This window comes from Numida meleagris, chromosome 13 (genome assembly GCF_002078875.1).
Source record: "Numida meleagris isolate 19003 breed g44 Domestic line chromosome 13, NumMel1.0, whole genome shotgun sequence".
NCBI classification, from domain to species: domain Eukaryota; kingdom Metazoa; phylum Chordata; class Aves; order Galliformes; family Numididae; genus Numida; species Numida meleagris.
In genome coordinates, this window is record NC_034421.1 from 1,540,351 (window position 1) to 1,555,324 (window position 14,974).

At 42.7% G+C, this 14,974-nt stretch overlaps 1 long non-coding RNA gene across 1 annotated transcript in view; it reads left to right on the plus strand.

Annotated features, from left to right (window-relative positions):
• Window positions 1–14,974, plus strand: part of LOC110405872 — a 219,041-nt gene that overhangs the window by 18,735 nt on the left and 185,332 nt on the right. Inside the window, exon 3 of the long non-coding RNA XR_002443160.1 lies at window positions 3,577–3,681. This is a non-coding gene — a long non-coding RNA (uncharacterized LOC110405872). The remainder of the gene's footprint in view (window positions 1–3,576; window positions 3,682–14,974) is intronic.

Genomic DNA, 14,974 nt, shown 5'->3' on the forward strand with positions numbered 1-14,974 from the left:
AGCTTTCAGAAGCACTGTAGGCCTGTCTGAAGTAGCATTAAAGAAAGCCAGTGACAACGAAGTAATCTTTTATAGGCACGATACCATCAGCACTCCTGAAATTGAAACACAGTGCTTCAGTCGTTTCCTTGCCCCATCAATCTTTTTGCATTCATCCCTGCTGCTGCTCTTTGGTTTACTTACACACAGCCCCAGAAATCGGCCTTGAGATTCTTTTTTGAAAAGTAATCTTCATGTTCAAAGGTAGAGAGGTGCAAATACAGTTGCTTTCTAAATTGTTTCAATTTGACACATCCAAATAGGATCCTCTGAAATCTGCTGAACCCTGACTTCTGGCAATATTTGAATTTGATGTTTGGATGGAATGTTTAGCAACCGTAACATTTAATATTGATCTAGCTAAATAGATAAATAAAATATGGAAAATCAACAACAAAAACAACAGAACCACACGCCTTCCTCCTTCTCCCTGCCTCCTTGCTTCAGTTCTGCGTTCTCATTTGTGCAGATTCCCTTCTTAACTGGGGTTGGGAAAAACTCTGTGTTTTTGATTCCTGCCTGCTCTGCCCAGTTTGAAAATCTAACCATAATATATCAATTAAGATGAGAAATGCTGTTCCTTAGCAGAGCTTCCTCATGGCTACTTGGATGGAGTCCAAGCTCTTGTAGTGGTTGCCTGCGGTGAAAGTCCAGCTGCTTTGCGTATGACAGGCCTCTGGGCCTGGATGGAGCATGTTTGCATGGATCCAATTAGAAGATCAAAGCCCTCATTAGGTCTGCTCAGGCTTTTGTTTGAAGCCAATCTTTTATTTGCGCAGACCTCTGCTTTACCACAATGGAAGCGTGTAGCTATATCGCATGAATTCGCAAACAGGCCGAGCACAGGCTGTAACCTCCACGTTCATTCTCTTGTGCCACAGTCGGAACTTCGCAGGCCACCCAGCTGCATCTGGCACACTCAGCCCTACGTATACGTGTAGAAACAAAGCTCATCTGTCTCCTTCAGCTAAGAGTTTTGTACTGACCATAATTAAAAAACTGTCATTACACTGTAGTGCCTTCTTCCTTCTTGTCATTATTTTCTGCTCCTGAACGCACTGTAGGATCTGCACCACTCGAGAACCTGCATTTTCCACAGTAGCTCTCAGTGGATAGCTGGTCCACTGACTCAGTGAGGGAACAGTCAGGACAAGGGGTTTTCCCAAGGGCTGACATTTCTGTAACAATACCAGTAATTGCCTAAATAATCCTAAGGGTAATTTCACATGCACTTTGAGCCAGTATAAGCAGACATGATTGCCAAGAGAAGCAGTTCAACCCTTCCTATGCCCGTGGTTGCCTTTTCCCTTTTCTGAACTGTCCTCTTTGGTGAATTATGTTGTTTTCATCCAGATAAGTTCCCCAGTGTGCTTCCTGCTTGGCTGCACAGCTGCTTGTCTGCATGCATGAGAATGGGGCTGGAAATGAACAGCTGGAGCCAGGGAGGAGGGCAGGGTTATCTCTTCTGGTGGTTGTTCTGGCTTGTGCCAACTTGAAGTGTATGTGAATCTACTGCGTCACATAAAATAACGTTCTTTTGCATCTTGCTCCTTTAGTTCTTCATGGGGTTCCCACTTCAAAGTGCCCGTGCTGTGGCATCTGCTTAGAAGAACTGCAGTGGGAGAAATGTTATGTATTAGAAGATGGACTCAGTTAATTAGGGTTTGAGAAAGAGCTGAGTCTTCTCCCTCACATCTAGATATCTAGAGTTTGTTATAAGGACAGAGTTGGAGGGATGGTGCTGGCAGCATTTTAAAAAGCCATCACCTGGGGACATGGATTCCTATGGTCTATCTGTTTTCTTTCCCCAGCAGGTATATTGGCTGGTTGGTCCTTGGGTCCTGTAGCAGTCAGTGCAAATTTAAGTAGATTATGGGCTGTTTTAAGTTATGCATGTGTGTTTCTTCTCTGGTATTGGATTTGAGAGAAAGAAGGAAGGCAGCATCAGGCCGCCTCAGCTGTCTGTCTTAGCTGCTCATGCATTTACTGGTCTGGAACAGCATCTGTCTCCAGCAGTGATCCCTGCCAGCTGGAGGAATGTGAGGGGCTGGGCGGGTCAACTGCCTTGCCCCATGAGCAAGGTGGCAAGTTTGGGCTTTTTTGGTTTCGTGTTGGGCGCACTGCATGGTTAACTGTGGAGGAACCTGCTCATTCTTATGCAGGGCTGTCTTTCCAGTAAAATCACTGCAACTCAGATTTAAGTGGCCAATTTTTTAAGAGCTGCTACAGTCTTTAGGCTCCTAATGACTCCTAAAACACGGAGTGAATTCCTGTTCACTGAGAGTGAAACAAAAATAAAAGAAGAGAGCTTAGTGCTTCTTGTTCTGGTTGTTTTTCTTGCCTTTTCATGAGTGCTGTCACAGCGATGGGAAGGTAGGATGAGGTGCTGTCCATGGCCTGCAGGCGAGCACCACGTGCTGTGGGAGGAGAGGTCCTCTCCAAGGAGATGTAGGTCTAGGAGTTTCAGAGAAGCAGGGCTCCTGGAGTAACAACCACTCAAATGCTTTTCTCTGTTAAGATCTGTTTCAGGGGAAAGAATGAGAGGGAAGCCTTGGAGGGTTCTTCTTTGCTTTAATAACTTCTATACCAGCAGGCAGCTTGTCCTTCAGTCTGCTTGAGTAACTTGTCTGGCAAAGGCCTGTAAATGGGAAAGGCTGGAAGGCAAGGCAGGAAGGATTCATGTGAAAACTGCTCATCTGAAAGCTTCCTCCTTTCTGTGCCCACTTCCTTCTCCTGTGCACCTTTTGGACAGCTAGGGTCATTTGCTGAATTGTATTTACCCAGAGTTTTAAATTTTGTTGATGTGAGAGGCTGGGAAAACGTAGCAGTTCCGGCAGGACAGCAGAGAACCATGCTCAGTGTATGTCTGATGAAAGAAAGAAAATAAAATTACAATAATTAAGGCACATTGCTGACCATGGATTAAAAGTTACTGTCAGCTGCTCAGAGCATGGAGCTTCGCTTAGCTATGGAGTGATTATGCAGATGGAATGCACACCCAACCAGAAGAGAGTAAAATGCCAGGATCATGCAGCAGCACCACGACAGCACCCCTGCAGTGGCATGGCTGGGCAGGACTCCTTCAGTTGGTATCAATAAGACATATGCACAAGCCAGACAAAATCCTCCTTCATTCAAACCCTTTTATTCCAGATAATAATAATAAAAAAAATCACGGTTAATCATTATCATCTGATTCCCATGCTAGGTAATTAGTATGGCATTGTTGCTTTGTGCTGTTCCCTATGTTCCCTTCATGTCAGAGAAGTTTAATTGACATTAAAAGAAGAGGAAATTAAAGGGATTTTAATCAGGTGGTCTGTCCTATCTGCTTTGAAAAGAAAAGTAGCAGTAGTAGAAAAATAGGCTGGTGTCTATGCTCTCTTATCATCCATTTTGCTATTCGTTACTGAATTGATGAGACTATCTGCTTTGCATTTTTAATCGTATAATTGATTAAAGTAAAATTAAAATACTGCTGCATTTTTTTCCTGCTGGTGAGGCTCTTGACTAACCATGATCTCAATTATTTTTCAGTTTTCACTCAAACCAACACTAGGAGTAAGAAGCGGACATTTAACTTGAGTGTTCTTGAGACATCTATCAATATCTGCAGCAAGACCCCATCTTACAAAGAAATAAGTAAGAAACTAATTTTCTTATCTATGCAAACTCCTAAGTACGTACTTCAACATTAATAAAATGCTTTAAGTTATTCACTTAAATATTTTCTGAATTGAAACTTTGATGCATTACTCTTGCATGGTCAGCAGATACTCAGTGTCTTGGTTACGAAGTGATTAGTAAACTTATGCTGAAGACAGCAAGAGAGTGCTATAGGTTACAAAAGTATTTTAAACTATATCAGATGTTCAAACTCTGATATAACTGTTCAAAACAATCCAAACAATAACTCCTTTCTGTAATTTGTTCCAACAAATAAAATCAATTTAATACATTTTAATGACCTAGGTGAAAAGTAAAGAATAACAACTCACTTTGCTTAACTAAAGACACTGAAGAACTCTTATTCACATTCAGATTTTCTTATAGTGAAGAGCAAATATGGTTTATAAATACAGTATTTATTAGGCCCTCTTCTTTCCTGGAATTTGCAGTAACAAAGAAAACCAGAGAATGTTATTTAAATAGCCTTGGATATATCTGCTTAAAGATGATGACTTCTGCAATTTATTGTATAACACTGAGGTGAACTCGAACATGCCTGTACAAGTCAATTAATACAAAACAAATTGTTAGGGACTTCAGGCTGTACGCACTGGAATGAGCAGGAGGGCTCCCGCTGCCTTCGGTATGCTTGGAGTCAGGTGGTGGAAATGAGATCCTGGCAGATCTCCAGTGCAAGCTGATAGCATCCCATTGACTCATTAGGGGCAGGATTTTATGTGAAGTTTTGGTAAGATTTCATTCCCACAAAATTTTTATTCTCAAAAGGAAGAAAAGCCAGAGATTGGGTCCTTGCTATTGCTACTTAAGTGGAAAGTGCTTTAATGCAATGGTCAGATCTGGATTTAGCATCTAGACTGGTGATGGGAGATGGTCTTCAAGAGCTTAATTCGCTAGCACTAGGAGATGGGGATCTGTTCTGAGGAGGTGCTTATAAGCTCTGGCCCTACAGAATCCACAGAGTGACATGTTGGTGGGAACACGCTGTATAAATGATGTATGTGGTAAGGGAGCTTCCTTGCTTATATTTTTGTACTGGCTGTGCTCATTCTTCTTCATCTCCAAATCACTGACATGGGTAGATGTGTTCTGAATCCCCAGTGACAACGTTTCTATTCATGTTTTGTTCCTTCCTATTCTTGGTATGTAATAGGGAGTTGGACAAATTGGTTGTAAGCAGCAAAACTCTCCCTAGGATTTTTTGGATTCCTGAGGTAAGCATTTCTGGGGCTCGGAGCAGCTAATGACATGTGTCCGTGTGCCCTGAACACCAGGGACTCTCTGTGGTGGATGTATTAGCAAAGATTCCAGCCTCTTCTGCAAAAAGGGCTTAAAGTGAGAACTTTGCATAATATCTGCTGTAATTTTGTATCCATAAACTAATGTTTGAGACATTTTGGGAACTAATAGAAGTCAATTTTTCTGTCTCTTCATTTTGGGAGTGACAGTTTTTCTATCTCTTCATTTTGGGATTGGCTGTCCAAATATGGTATCTGAGCTAGTTCTGATTCCATTGAAATAAACATCCATTTTTTTCTTTTATTTTGGTAAACTGTGGGTTGGTTCCTCTGTCTCCAGATTAGTAATTAAAAGAATAATCATGACTGCCATTACTTCTGTGCTTCATTTTTATCGTGGTTAAAGGCAGGAAGAGTTTATCAAATCACAAATGGAAGTAGTTTGCTCCCAGATGTGGAGTCCTGTTGTTGCATGTTAGAAGCTGACTGACAGACTACTTGAAGTGCAGGTCCCTTCTAAGCAGCCTTTAGGCTTTGTGTACCTAAAAGCAAATGTGTTTGCAAGGTAATATAGATTTCTTTCAGGTTTTATTTTGGATGTATTTTTCAGAAGGCTTCCGTGCCTTTTGAGGTTCATCATCTGCATGAAAATCACATACTTCTAGGAACATCTGTTCCTTCACATTAGAGGAATATCTGTAGATGTAAAAGAAAGAAAGCAAAGACAGGTGTGGTGTGTTTCTCTTGGGTGTGGGATGATGCTTTACCTGTAACAGCAACCATTTTAACTGAAAAGAGAAAATGTATTATTTATTGCTACTTTCTTTTCTGAAGCCTTTAATGTGGGAGCTCCTTGGACTGATTTAATTTCAGGGTCTCTTCATAAACAGCTGCCCTGATATGAGAAAGGCTGGAGGTAATTTCAAAATGTCTTCAGTGTCTTTGGTTATACTGCTAAAATAGTGTAGATGTTGTCTAAGCTGCCTTTATTCTAGCTTCCTTATTCTAGCGTAGTGGTGGCAGTGCAGGAGTAGTTACCAGCTACAAAACCATCTGAAAGGCAAGGTGAAAAACAAACAAAACAAACAAACAAACAAACAAAAAAAACCAAAAAAACCTAGCAACAGTTTTTTTTTTTTTTTTGCAGTCCTTCAAAATGCCCTGTATCACTTATTTTATAAAACACGATGCTCTAGGCAGCCCAGAAGGGAAAATATACTTCCGTATTATCTATCTGCCTTTGTCAGACGACTGTCAAAAGGCTTTTTGGGATGGGTGTGGCAGAGGAGCCCTTCATTTTTAATCAAAAAGACCAATGCTAGAATACAGACAGAAGGCTTTTCCGGTTCTTTTTCTCTCTTTCTGATTGTAGTCATTAAAGGGAACATGGATACTAACATTGGCAGGGAATAAAGTGAGAAATGTGTTGCTTTTCAATAAGTAGGCAAATAGAACAACTGGGAAAGGAGGTTTGGAGAGACAGGAGGCTCAGACCTGTACGCCTTTGGTTAATGAGTCATCTCAGTCCTGTAATAGTCTCACTAATAAATCCCAAATAGGTCTATTACCTAGCAGTGGAGTAGAAGGACATTACACGTCTCCAGTCTTCTCCTGATTCCCTTCTTGTCCCTGTCTTGTTTCTGTACTTGATGAGCCAGAAGCTTGGCTGCAAATCGACAAAAGTCCCAGTGGTTTCATAGCAATAAACAGCTTCGTGCAGGCTTTGCAGGGTGACCTGACGTGAAGGCTGGAATGATGAGCGATGCAGTCTGTGCCCATGCTGTCTGTGGTCGCTGCCTGAGAGCGCCGAGAAAATCATTAGGGTCCCTTGCTGGACTTCAGGTGTGATTTCCCTGTGGAGATGCTTATTCTCTGAAGCTCCACTTGTTTTGTCTAAAGTTCTCTTTATTTGTTCTGACTTAGGAGCCTCATAATAAGGACACTAGATGCTAATTTATTTTAATGAATGAGACTTGTAGGAAGCTGTTAACACAGGAGTATGCTGTGGTAAGGCCATTCTTGTTACATGGCATGACGTTTTCTGCCTTTTCATAGAACCTGAAGGGCAACCTGGTATCATGAGAGGGAGACAGTGAGCCAAAGGGAAAATGTATTCTTTCAAGAAAAGTTATTTGGAATCTAATCAGTGTCCTTCGGTAGGACACTGGACTGAAGAGGACAGGATGGTCCTGGTGTCTGTGCTGCTGGGATGCTCTCTGCTGCTGCTGACAGGTAGGGAAGGTGTGCAGCAGGGAGGTGCAGCCTGGCCAGAGCCACAGGATGTGATGGGCTGCTCGTTCCTTGCTCTCACCTGCACGTTTTAGTAGTCAGGCTCACAGTGCTTTCAAACAGAAGCAGTGTCACCCATTTCACTGATGGACGACTTCAGTTACAACACTCTGGTGTGACCTGACAAGGAGTGGAGCTGGGTGACAAGGCAGCTGACATCTGCCTTTTGGGGTGGGATGGCCTGTAAAGGGCAGAGGCTTCTCATCTTGTCCTTAGCTCATGTGCTGGGAAATACCTGTACTGTTGCAGCGTCTGACCTGTTGTGTGCTACACTGCAGTTCTTCAGTGCTCAATTGAAGACTTCTGCAGTCTCTTTGTAGTAGGTGTTGTAATTTTTTTTTCACCTTCCCCCCACACAAGAAAATGCCCTAGGAACTTGCTTTAGAAGAAGTTTAACTCTGCACTGTTGACCCTTTTCCTGAAACACTGGTGTTGCCCTTGGTTTTCAGCAAAGAACAGATCAGCATGTATTTACAGCTTCATATAATGATGTATTAGGATAACCTGATGCTAATGTGAACACCAAATGGAACATAAGAATCTAATTGCGTACTTGCAAGGCAGTAGCAGTCACTAGCTTGTACTGTCTGAGAATGTGAGGTTCTTCCTTTTGTGGATAGCACATAAACAGAAAATAAACAAAACCTTGTCTTTGCTTCACTGTCTCAAACCAGAAGCAGTGTCACAGTGAGTCAGATTCCCAGCACTGAGCACTCCCCAGTGTGCCAGATACTTAAAAAGAAGGTGTAAAAGATGTTGTAGCAGTTAACAGGTCACCCTTGCTTTTTTGGAATCAGTGGTTGCACTAAATGCCCATCTGGTTTTGAACTGTGTAGTTCTCTGCTAAAGTAAGGATGTGGAGAGAGAGGAAGGAAGTATTTCATGCTGAAGCTTAGGGTTACAAAGGGGTGAAAAGTATCCAAGAAGCTGATGCTCTCCATGGCACCTCACTTGTTTGTAGGTGACCACTTTCACTGAACTCAGCAGTGTGTCTGGATCCAACTATTTCCACGCTCACCTGCAGATTCAGGTTCAGGAGATCTTGGTATTCAAAGCTCCTTTCAGTAAGGAATTTCTCAAATGGAGAGAGTAAGAGAAAGAAGAGGAATTTTGTCTGATTGGTTAAAAAAAAAAAAAAACTGATTCACTTGAAACAATGCAAGACAAGAACCTACAGGCCTAGCTCATTAACGAAATTTGGTAATGGGCTGCAAAGTATTCACAAGGCAATCAAAACAATTGTTTTCAAGTATCTGACCTATGTTGTGGGTACTCAGTGCTTCTGCATATCCAGGCCTTGGTGTGGGCCTAGCCATTGGTCTAGAGACCTGAAAAGCAACTTTGCATCAAGAGAAACTTACAAAATGGAATGGAATGAAATAACAGTCTGAAGATTTCTTGATCTGAGCCCCAGCCTTGCTGTGTCCTGCTGGTGCTCCAGGGGAAAGACACTAGAGGGGGTAGTAAGAGAGGGATACAGAAAAAAAGGCCTGAAGCTTAACCTCATCCCCAGTGGAGCATGTATTTAGTGCTGCAACTATAAACAGAGGCATGATTTAATCCACAGTGTTTATTGTCTGTCCTATGGAGGTCACATGTCACTCATAAACAGTCCTTATACTCTTGTATTCACTCTGGTGGGACTCTGACTTGTGCTGTGGGAGGTCCAGGTAGCATTACTGTACGTGGATGTGCTTCCTGTGTGTCAGCAGGTCTGGGCTTGATGGTATGTGTATCTGACAAGCCAGCAACATTGCAGCCCTGAGAAGATAAAAACCCTGAAGGAGGTAAGAGTGACTGCCATACACAGCTGAAAGTTGGAGAGAATATCTTTCCATCACTGGGTTTGCACTGGGAGCGCACAGCTGCCAGTGCATGGCAGTAGAAGCTCTGACTCACTATTGTTCCTGTTTCTGGCAATTGCAATATTTGCAGTCACCATTGGGCTAATTGTTACAAGAAGTGTCACACTGCTTCACACATCTGATGTGTGCTGATTGTAGTTGTGTAACAGAGCAGTTTATAACCTTCTGCTTCTTGTCTGCCTGAAAAGGTTGTTTCTTTTCACCCTTGTGATGCTTGAGAGTGAGAAGCTGTCTCAGTTGGGGCTCTGCAGGATCTGTGGCTCAGGCCTGTCTTTGTGTCGTACAGTTCCATTTACTCCTTTAGGGTTTGCTTGTGTGAATAAGCACGTTGGTTTGTGCCTTTAGATTGTATGGACGGTGGTTTGAATTCCTGAGATTATGGAATGTAAGTATAGTTTTCCAGGCTCTGGAGGTGCACGTCATTTCACATAAAACCTACTGAATGTGGTTTGGGGTGAGTACGTGCACTGCAGAAATCTCAGCCATTGGCTAGCTCAGCTGGCCACTGACCTGTGCTGAGAGCACTGCCATCATTGGTAGCGCTCGGGGCCAGAATTTTCTCCTATGGTCAAGCTTTAAGAAAATAGGAAGGATGCTTCTGGCTACTTTGTGATTTACAGATCTCGCAAACATGCCTGTACATGTGGATATGAAAAGTGAAGCGACATAAGTTTGGCCGCTTTTGTCTTGAGCTTATGATTTACTGTTAAGTCTCATGCAGGATATTAGTTCAGGAGAATTCCTCATGCTTTCCTTGTTCCATACGTTGCTTTTAGACTTTAGTGAATCCCAAATCCCAGGCCTGTTGTGCACCGCCCGGGTGCATTGCTTAGCTGCCAGTCGGGTGGGCTGGGCCTGGGGCTGCCAGCCCTGGCACCCTGCTCCTGCCTTTTCTCCTTGAGTCACCTCCTGCTGTGCTGCTTGCTTTTCATCCTGAGTTTGATCAAATGTTTATATATAATAAAGCTTATGTGCGATATGAAGATAAACTGTATTATGAGTTAGTTCTCCTTACGTTTGTAAAAAGACCAGAAGATGGTCAGTAAGGTGTTCTTAATGTAAAAGAAAGCTCCTAAGCGTTGCCAGGGTTGTATTTGTGGCTGTACTGGGTGCATGTTCTGAGCTGAGTGAGGGTTTTCCTGTGGTACTGCTGCATTCCGTGCTTTCTTTTCCCACCGGAACATCTGCTCTCTGGTGTAAATGCTTTTTTGGAAAAATCTGTATCTAATCTGTATCTAATCTGAAGAGTTTGTTTCCTGTTTTGATCATTTCTCTCTTTTTTTAATTTTGGCCTTAGTCTGAGCAAGAACGATCTTGCCTTGAAAACCCAATGTCAGATCTTTGAAGAGGAACATGGTTATCTGAGGGCATATTTAAAAAAGAATATTTCTTTCCTACCCGGAGGAGGAAGCAACCTCTGTAGTTTTCTGTCATATTGCTAAACTCTCTGCCTTTCCAATTGAGACTGTGCCTTTGTCTCATTTTGTAATCTCAAATGCTTCTTTTCCAGACTCCTTCAGTACTGGCCTTACTCAGAACTTACTGTCAAGTCTTTAGAAATGCAGCTTTGCCATTTAATCGCTACTGATGGCCCCTGCAGTGAGAGCAGTGGTGAAACGCGTTGCCTGCTTGTTTGCATGTCGGCTCCGCTCGCTGTGATCCCAGGCCTTGTGGGTGCTGAGCGAGGGAGCACGACCCTCTCTGCTCAGCGAGAGGTTTAAAGCAGAAGGCTGGTGTCAGTGGCCTTTAGTAGCCTTCAGCATGCATTAACAGGCTGTTCTCTCTCCGAAGGCTGAGCCAGGCCGGCCTCACTGACACTCTCTCTGTGCTGGTGGCCGTGAGCAGGGCCCCAGGGCCCTGCAGGCAGCGCCAGGCTGCGCGCTTTACAGCAGCAAGCCCCTTGCTCGCATGCATGGGGAGCGGATCCACAAGCAGTTGCTCCTTGAGAGGGCTAAGGGCATCTTTTCTAGATGGGTCTGGCCAGACATTTAACCTCGCCCAAGCCTAGCTGCACATGGCACCAGGGTGCTTTCTGCTTACGGAGCTGTAGAGAGGGAACTGCCTCTCTGAGGTACACTGTAAGATGAACAACTAGTGTTCTAGCAGGCACTTAAAAATACCTTTGGGAATTTGATTACTTAAGAGTTTTCCCTGAAAGTCCCTGAGGCTTAATTCAATCTAGGCAGGCTTCTCAGGTGCTAAAGCCACATGCTCGTGCCTGTGCAAGTTTTACAAGTCTTCCCACCTAAGCAGGGTGTAGCGTTAAGGACAGTAAAAGAAATTCACAGTTAAAAAAAAAAAATACTGTCAGAAGGCGCAGTAGGAAGCTTAACAGTTGTATGAAAGGATGTGGTGGGCAACATCACGACGTGCTTCTGGGAAAAGACTTGAGATGGCATACAGCGACATTTTCTTCAGGAGCAGAGAAAAGGCTTTCAGCTCACTGCCTTTAGCACTTGTTTGTCGCGGGTTGGCTTTATTCTAAAATTCCACTGATTTAATATTTAGCAGAGAGTGAATGTCCTTGGAAATACGTGGGTGGGAATGGCAGACCTCATTGTTGGAGGCTTGGTGGTTTAGGTCTGATTTTGGCTTGCTTTTGAATTTAATGAAAATGCTCTTGATACATTTGTGACTATTAGTTTCTGTGTGTTCTGAATTAAGGAGAAGTGAATGTTCTCTGGAAGGACATCTTGTGCATGTAAAACTTCCTTGGAAGGCTTTGCCCTTTGTCATTCATATTTCATGTGGTTAGCTGAAGCCCTGCCTTTGTTTTAGTAGGTGAGGATTTCTTTTCCTTCCAAATTATTCCTTCTTATGCTGTCTTAATTCATTAAACAGATCAGCGTTTTGACTTACAAACTGTGTAGCTGATAAGAAGAGGGGCTGATCCTGTGAACACTAGCTGGTAATTCTATTCAGTAGAGAAATGGGACTTCGTGTTTGAAGGAAGCCTGTTCAGAGGAAGGCTTGTCTCAAAACCGCTAAGTATATATGTATTTTCCCTTAGAGTCATCGGTGTTTGCCCTGAGTGAGACGTACACAAGTGCACTTTGCACAGTAGGGCAGCTGGGCTGCGCTTTCGTTCCCTGAGCACAGGGCCAAGGTCTGTGCATGTGGACAGTGTGGGCACCTGGTTTATGGCATATTGGCTTCCAGTGGAAATCTTAATTATTAAACTTGCAGATACTCTTGTGCTGTCTTGTCCAAACTAGAGGAAAAAAAAAACAAAACAAAAAACAGTGGGTAGTAGTCTTTCCAAGATGACTATCTAGCTTGGCAAGTTTCTATTAATCATTCCACAAAACGTCTAAGTTGACCCTTTTCATAATCTCAAAGTAACAAAGAATTCCTGTCTCCATTCCAAACCCATGTACTGGGTATTTCCTTGTGGAAATATCAGATACAGTGGGCACGTTTTCCTGAAAGGATTTATTTTGAAAATTTCTGCAAAGTAAAATTGCAGCTAATTGCACTCTTGATGTTATCATTTGTGATATGGGGCTGGGGGGCTGTTTTCTCTTTCCTTTTATTGTAGCTGTGATAGTGCTTTATAGCAATAGCTTTTGGTATGTTGTCTTGAAGCTTCCCACAGTTGAAGACTAGTTAAAAATCCATTCACTCTTCCTGTTGAGTGTTTCCAGCTGAGAGACAAATCAGGCCTGTATCATTTTCATTCGGTAGCCATCAGCGTCATTCTCCTCCGAGGCAAACCGTTACCATGACTGTTTTGTAGCTATTGATTTCAGACATGCCACGTACTTCATCTGTCAAAACCAGGAAGTATGTCTTAGTCTAATTATGGTGTTTGTGAGGAACAAACCGATCAACTGAGTTCGAGTTTGTTATTTCCAAAGATAGACTTAAATAGATGTATGTACATAGTGTGGTGGCTGTGTTGTCCGGTCAGGAAAGTCCGCAGAGAAACCTGGGTGAGAGGAAGTGGCATGTGGCTATTGTAGCTTGCTGCTGGTTTGTTCCAGGGACTGACCGAAGGAAACTGGTGAAGGATATTTGATGTTTTGCCTCCACTTTACTTAACCAGGCGTGTTTTGACCTGTGGCTTTTTTGAGAGGATGAAAGTGCAGCTCTCTGGGCAGACACTGTTCCTATAGTTAAGGTGCTGCAGACACAAATATTGACAAAGGTTTGGTTTTAATCATAAAGGTGGGCTGCCTTCCGGAGGTTGAGTTTTCCTGATTCTCTTCAGAAATCTGCTCCTAATCGTCAGGTTGCTCTGTTCTGAAGACCCATGAGCGGCCCGCCGTGCTTTATTTTGCACATGGTGCCGTAAAACAAGTAGCACTAATTAATGAAAAAGCTGTTATTTGTTGTGTCTGAGTGGTGGGGTAAGAATATCCATTGGTCATGTGCTTCATAATGCTCCATGGACATCCCTGGTACTTGGTCCCTGCATCCTTTGGTATCACAGAACCTCCTCTTCCCAGTATGTCACGAGGAGCAAGTGGAGGGTCTTGCTTGGGTGACCATTTTCCCAGTATAAGAGAATAAAGGAAATCCGTAGGGAGTGTTGTCAAAGTCTGGTGAAGAGAGCTTTGTAACGTGGAGAAGTGAGCTGGGCTAGAGGTTCAAGGTAGTTTGCTGAAGTCCCATGGCTCTGAGTTAGTTTCTGTAAGTTCCCTATTGAGAGCTCATTGTAAAGGAATATAGTGTGTTGTGGATGGTGATGAAGATCCAGCCATCAAATTACTAAATTAAATAAATATCTCCAGAAAATAAAACCTGATATGTGTGTTCGATGGAGTATAACTAATAGAATATGCTTGATCATTTTGATTTATCTTTCAATAAGCTCTTTAATGAAATTACCTTTTTGTGGAAGTGATGCAGTGTATGTCTTCATACACGGTGGCAGTTTATTAAGATAGAGTTGAGGGTCTTTTCAGGCTCTCTGGTCTTCTCCAGAAAAGCTGACACAGGAGTGAGCGGCCTTACCAGGAGAACTCTGGCCACCCACATAGCTTTGAGTTCTGGACAGGGGAGCTCTTAGATGCAAGAATGACATACGTGTATACACGTCCAAACTTATTCCCAACGTGCTGTCTTTCTCAGTGGATGGTTCTAGACTGCGGTGTGTCTGAGGGTGGATGAGAGCTCTTTGCAAAGTTGTGCAGTCTGTACTTTGCCTTGTGATAATGAGAACTTTTTCACAAGGCTGTGCTAAACGGATTAGCCTGCGGCTCCCCCTGTGGCAGGGCAGAATGCAGGGGTCTGCAGTACAGCAACGTTCACCTCAGGCCAGAAACGGCCTTTGGAAAAACAGAAAAATAAATGGTGTGCATGCTGCTTACCTAGGGAAAAGCAAATCCAATCTGTTCAGGAATAAGAGCTTCTCTTGTGTTGGAACTTCAGTTATTTCAGAACAAAGCTCCAATCTGAAATGAAGAGCTGCAATATCAAGACACCCTATGGTTTGGAAATTAAATACATATATTTATAGATAGATAAATTACTTCAGTCCTTGTTATTATGACAATACCAGAATAATTATTTGAATTAAAAAGGTTTAATTTAAACACTCGTTTTCAATTTGTAATTTTAGTTGTTGTGTTTCATGTTTATGTTTAAATATTCATTTTTGAGTCTGTACAGGAATTTGTCAAAAAGAAATGGATTTCCCTCACTTAAGTATAGTTGCTTGGATATTCTCATGCCAAAAAAAGAAAAAAAAATTTAAAATAAGTAGTTTTGAAGTTAAATCGAGCTCTTAATCTGTATCTCGGGGAAACCTAACTTCCCGTCTCCCTTCTTTAGACACAGAGTATGAGGATTGTAGAAGTCTTCATTCTAAACCTGTGTTCTTGAATGCAGATGATTTGCTGGACACAGAGGTTC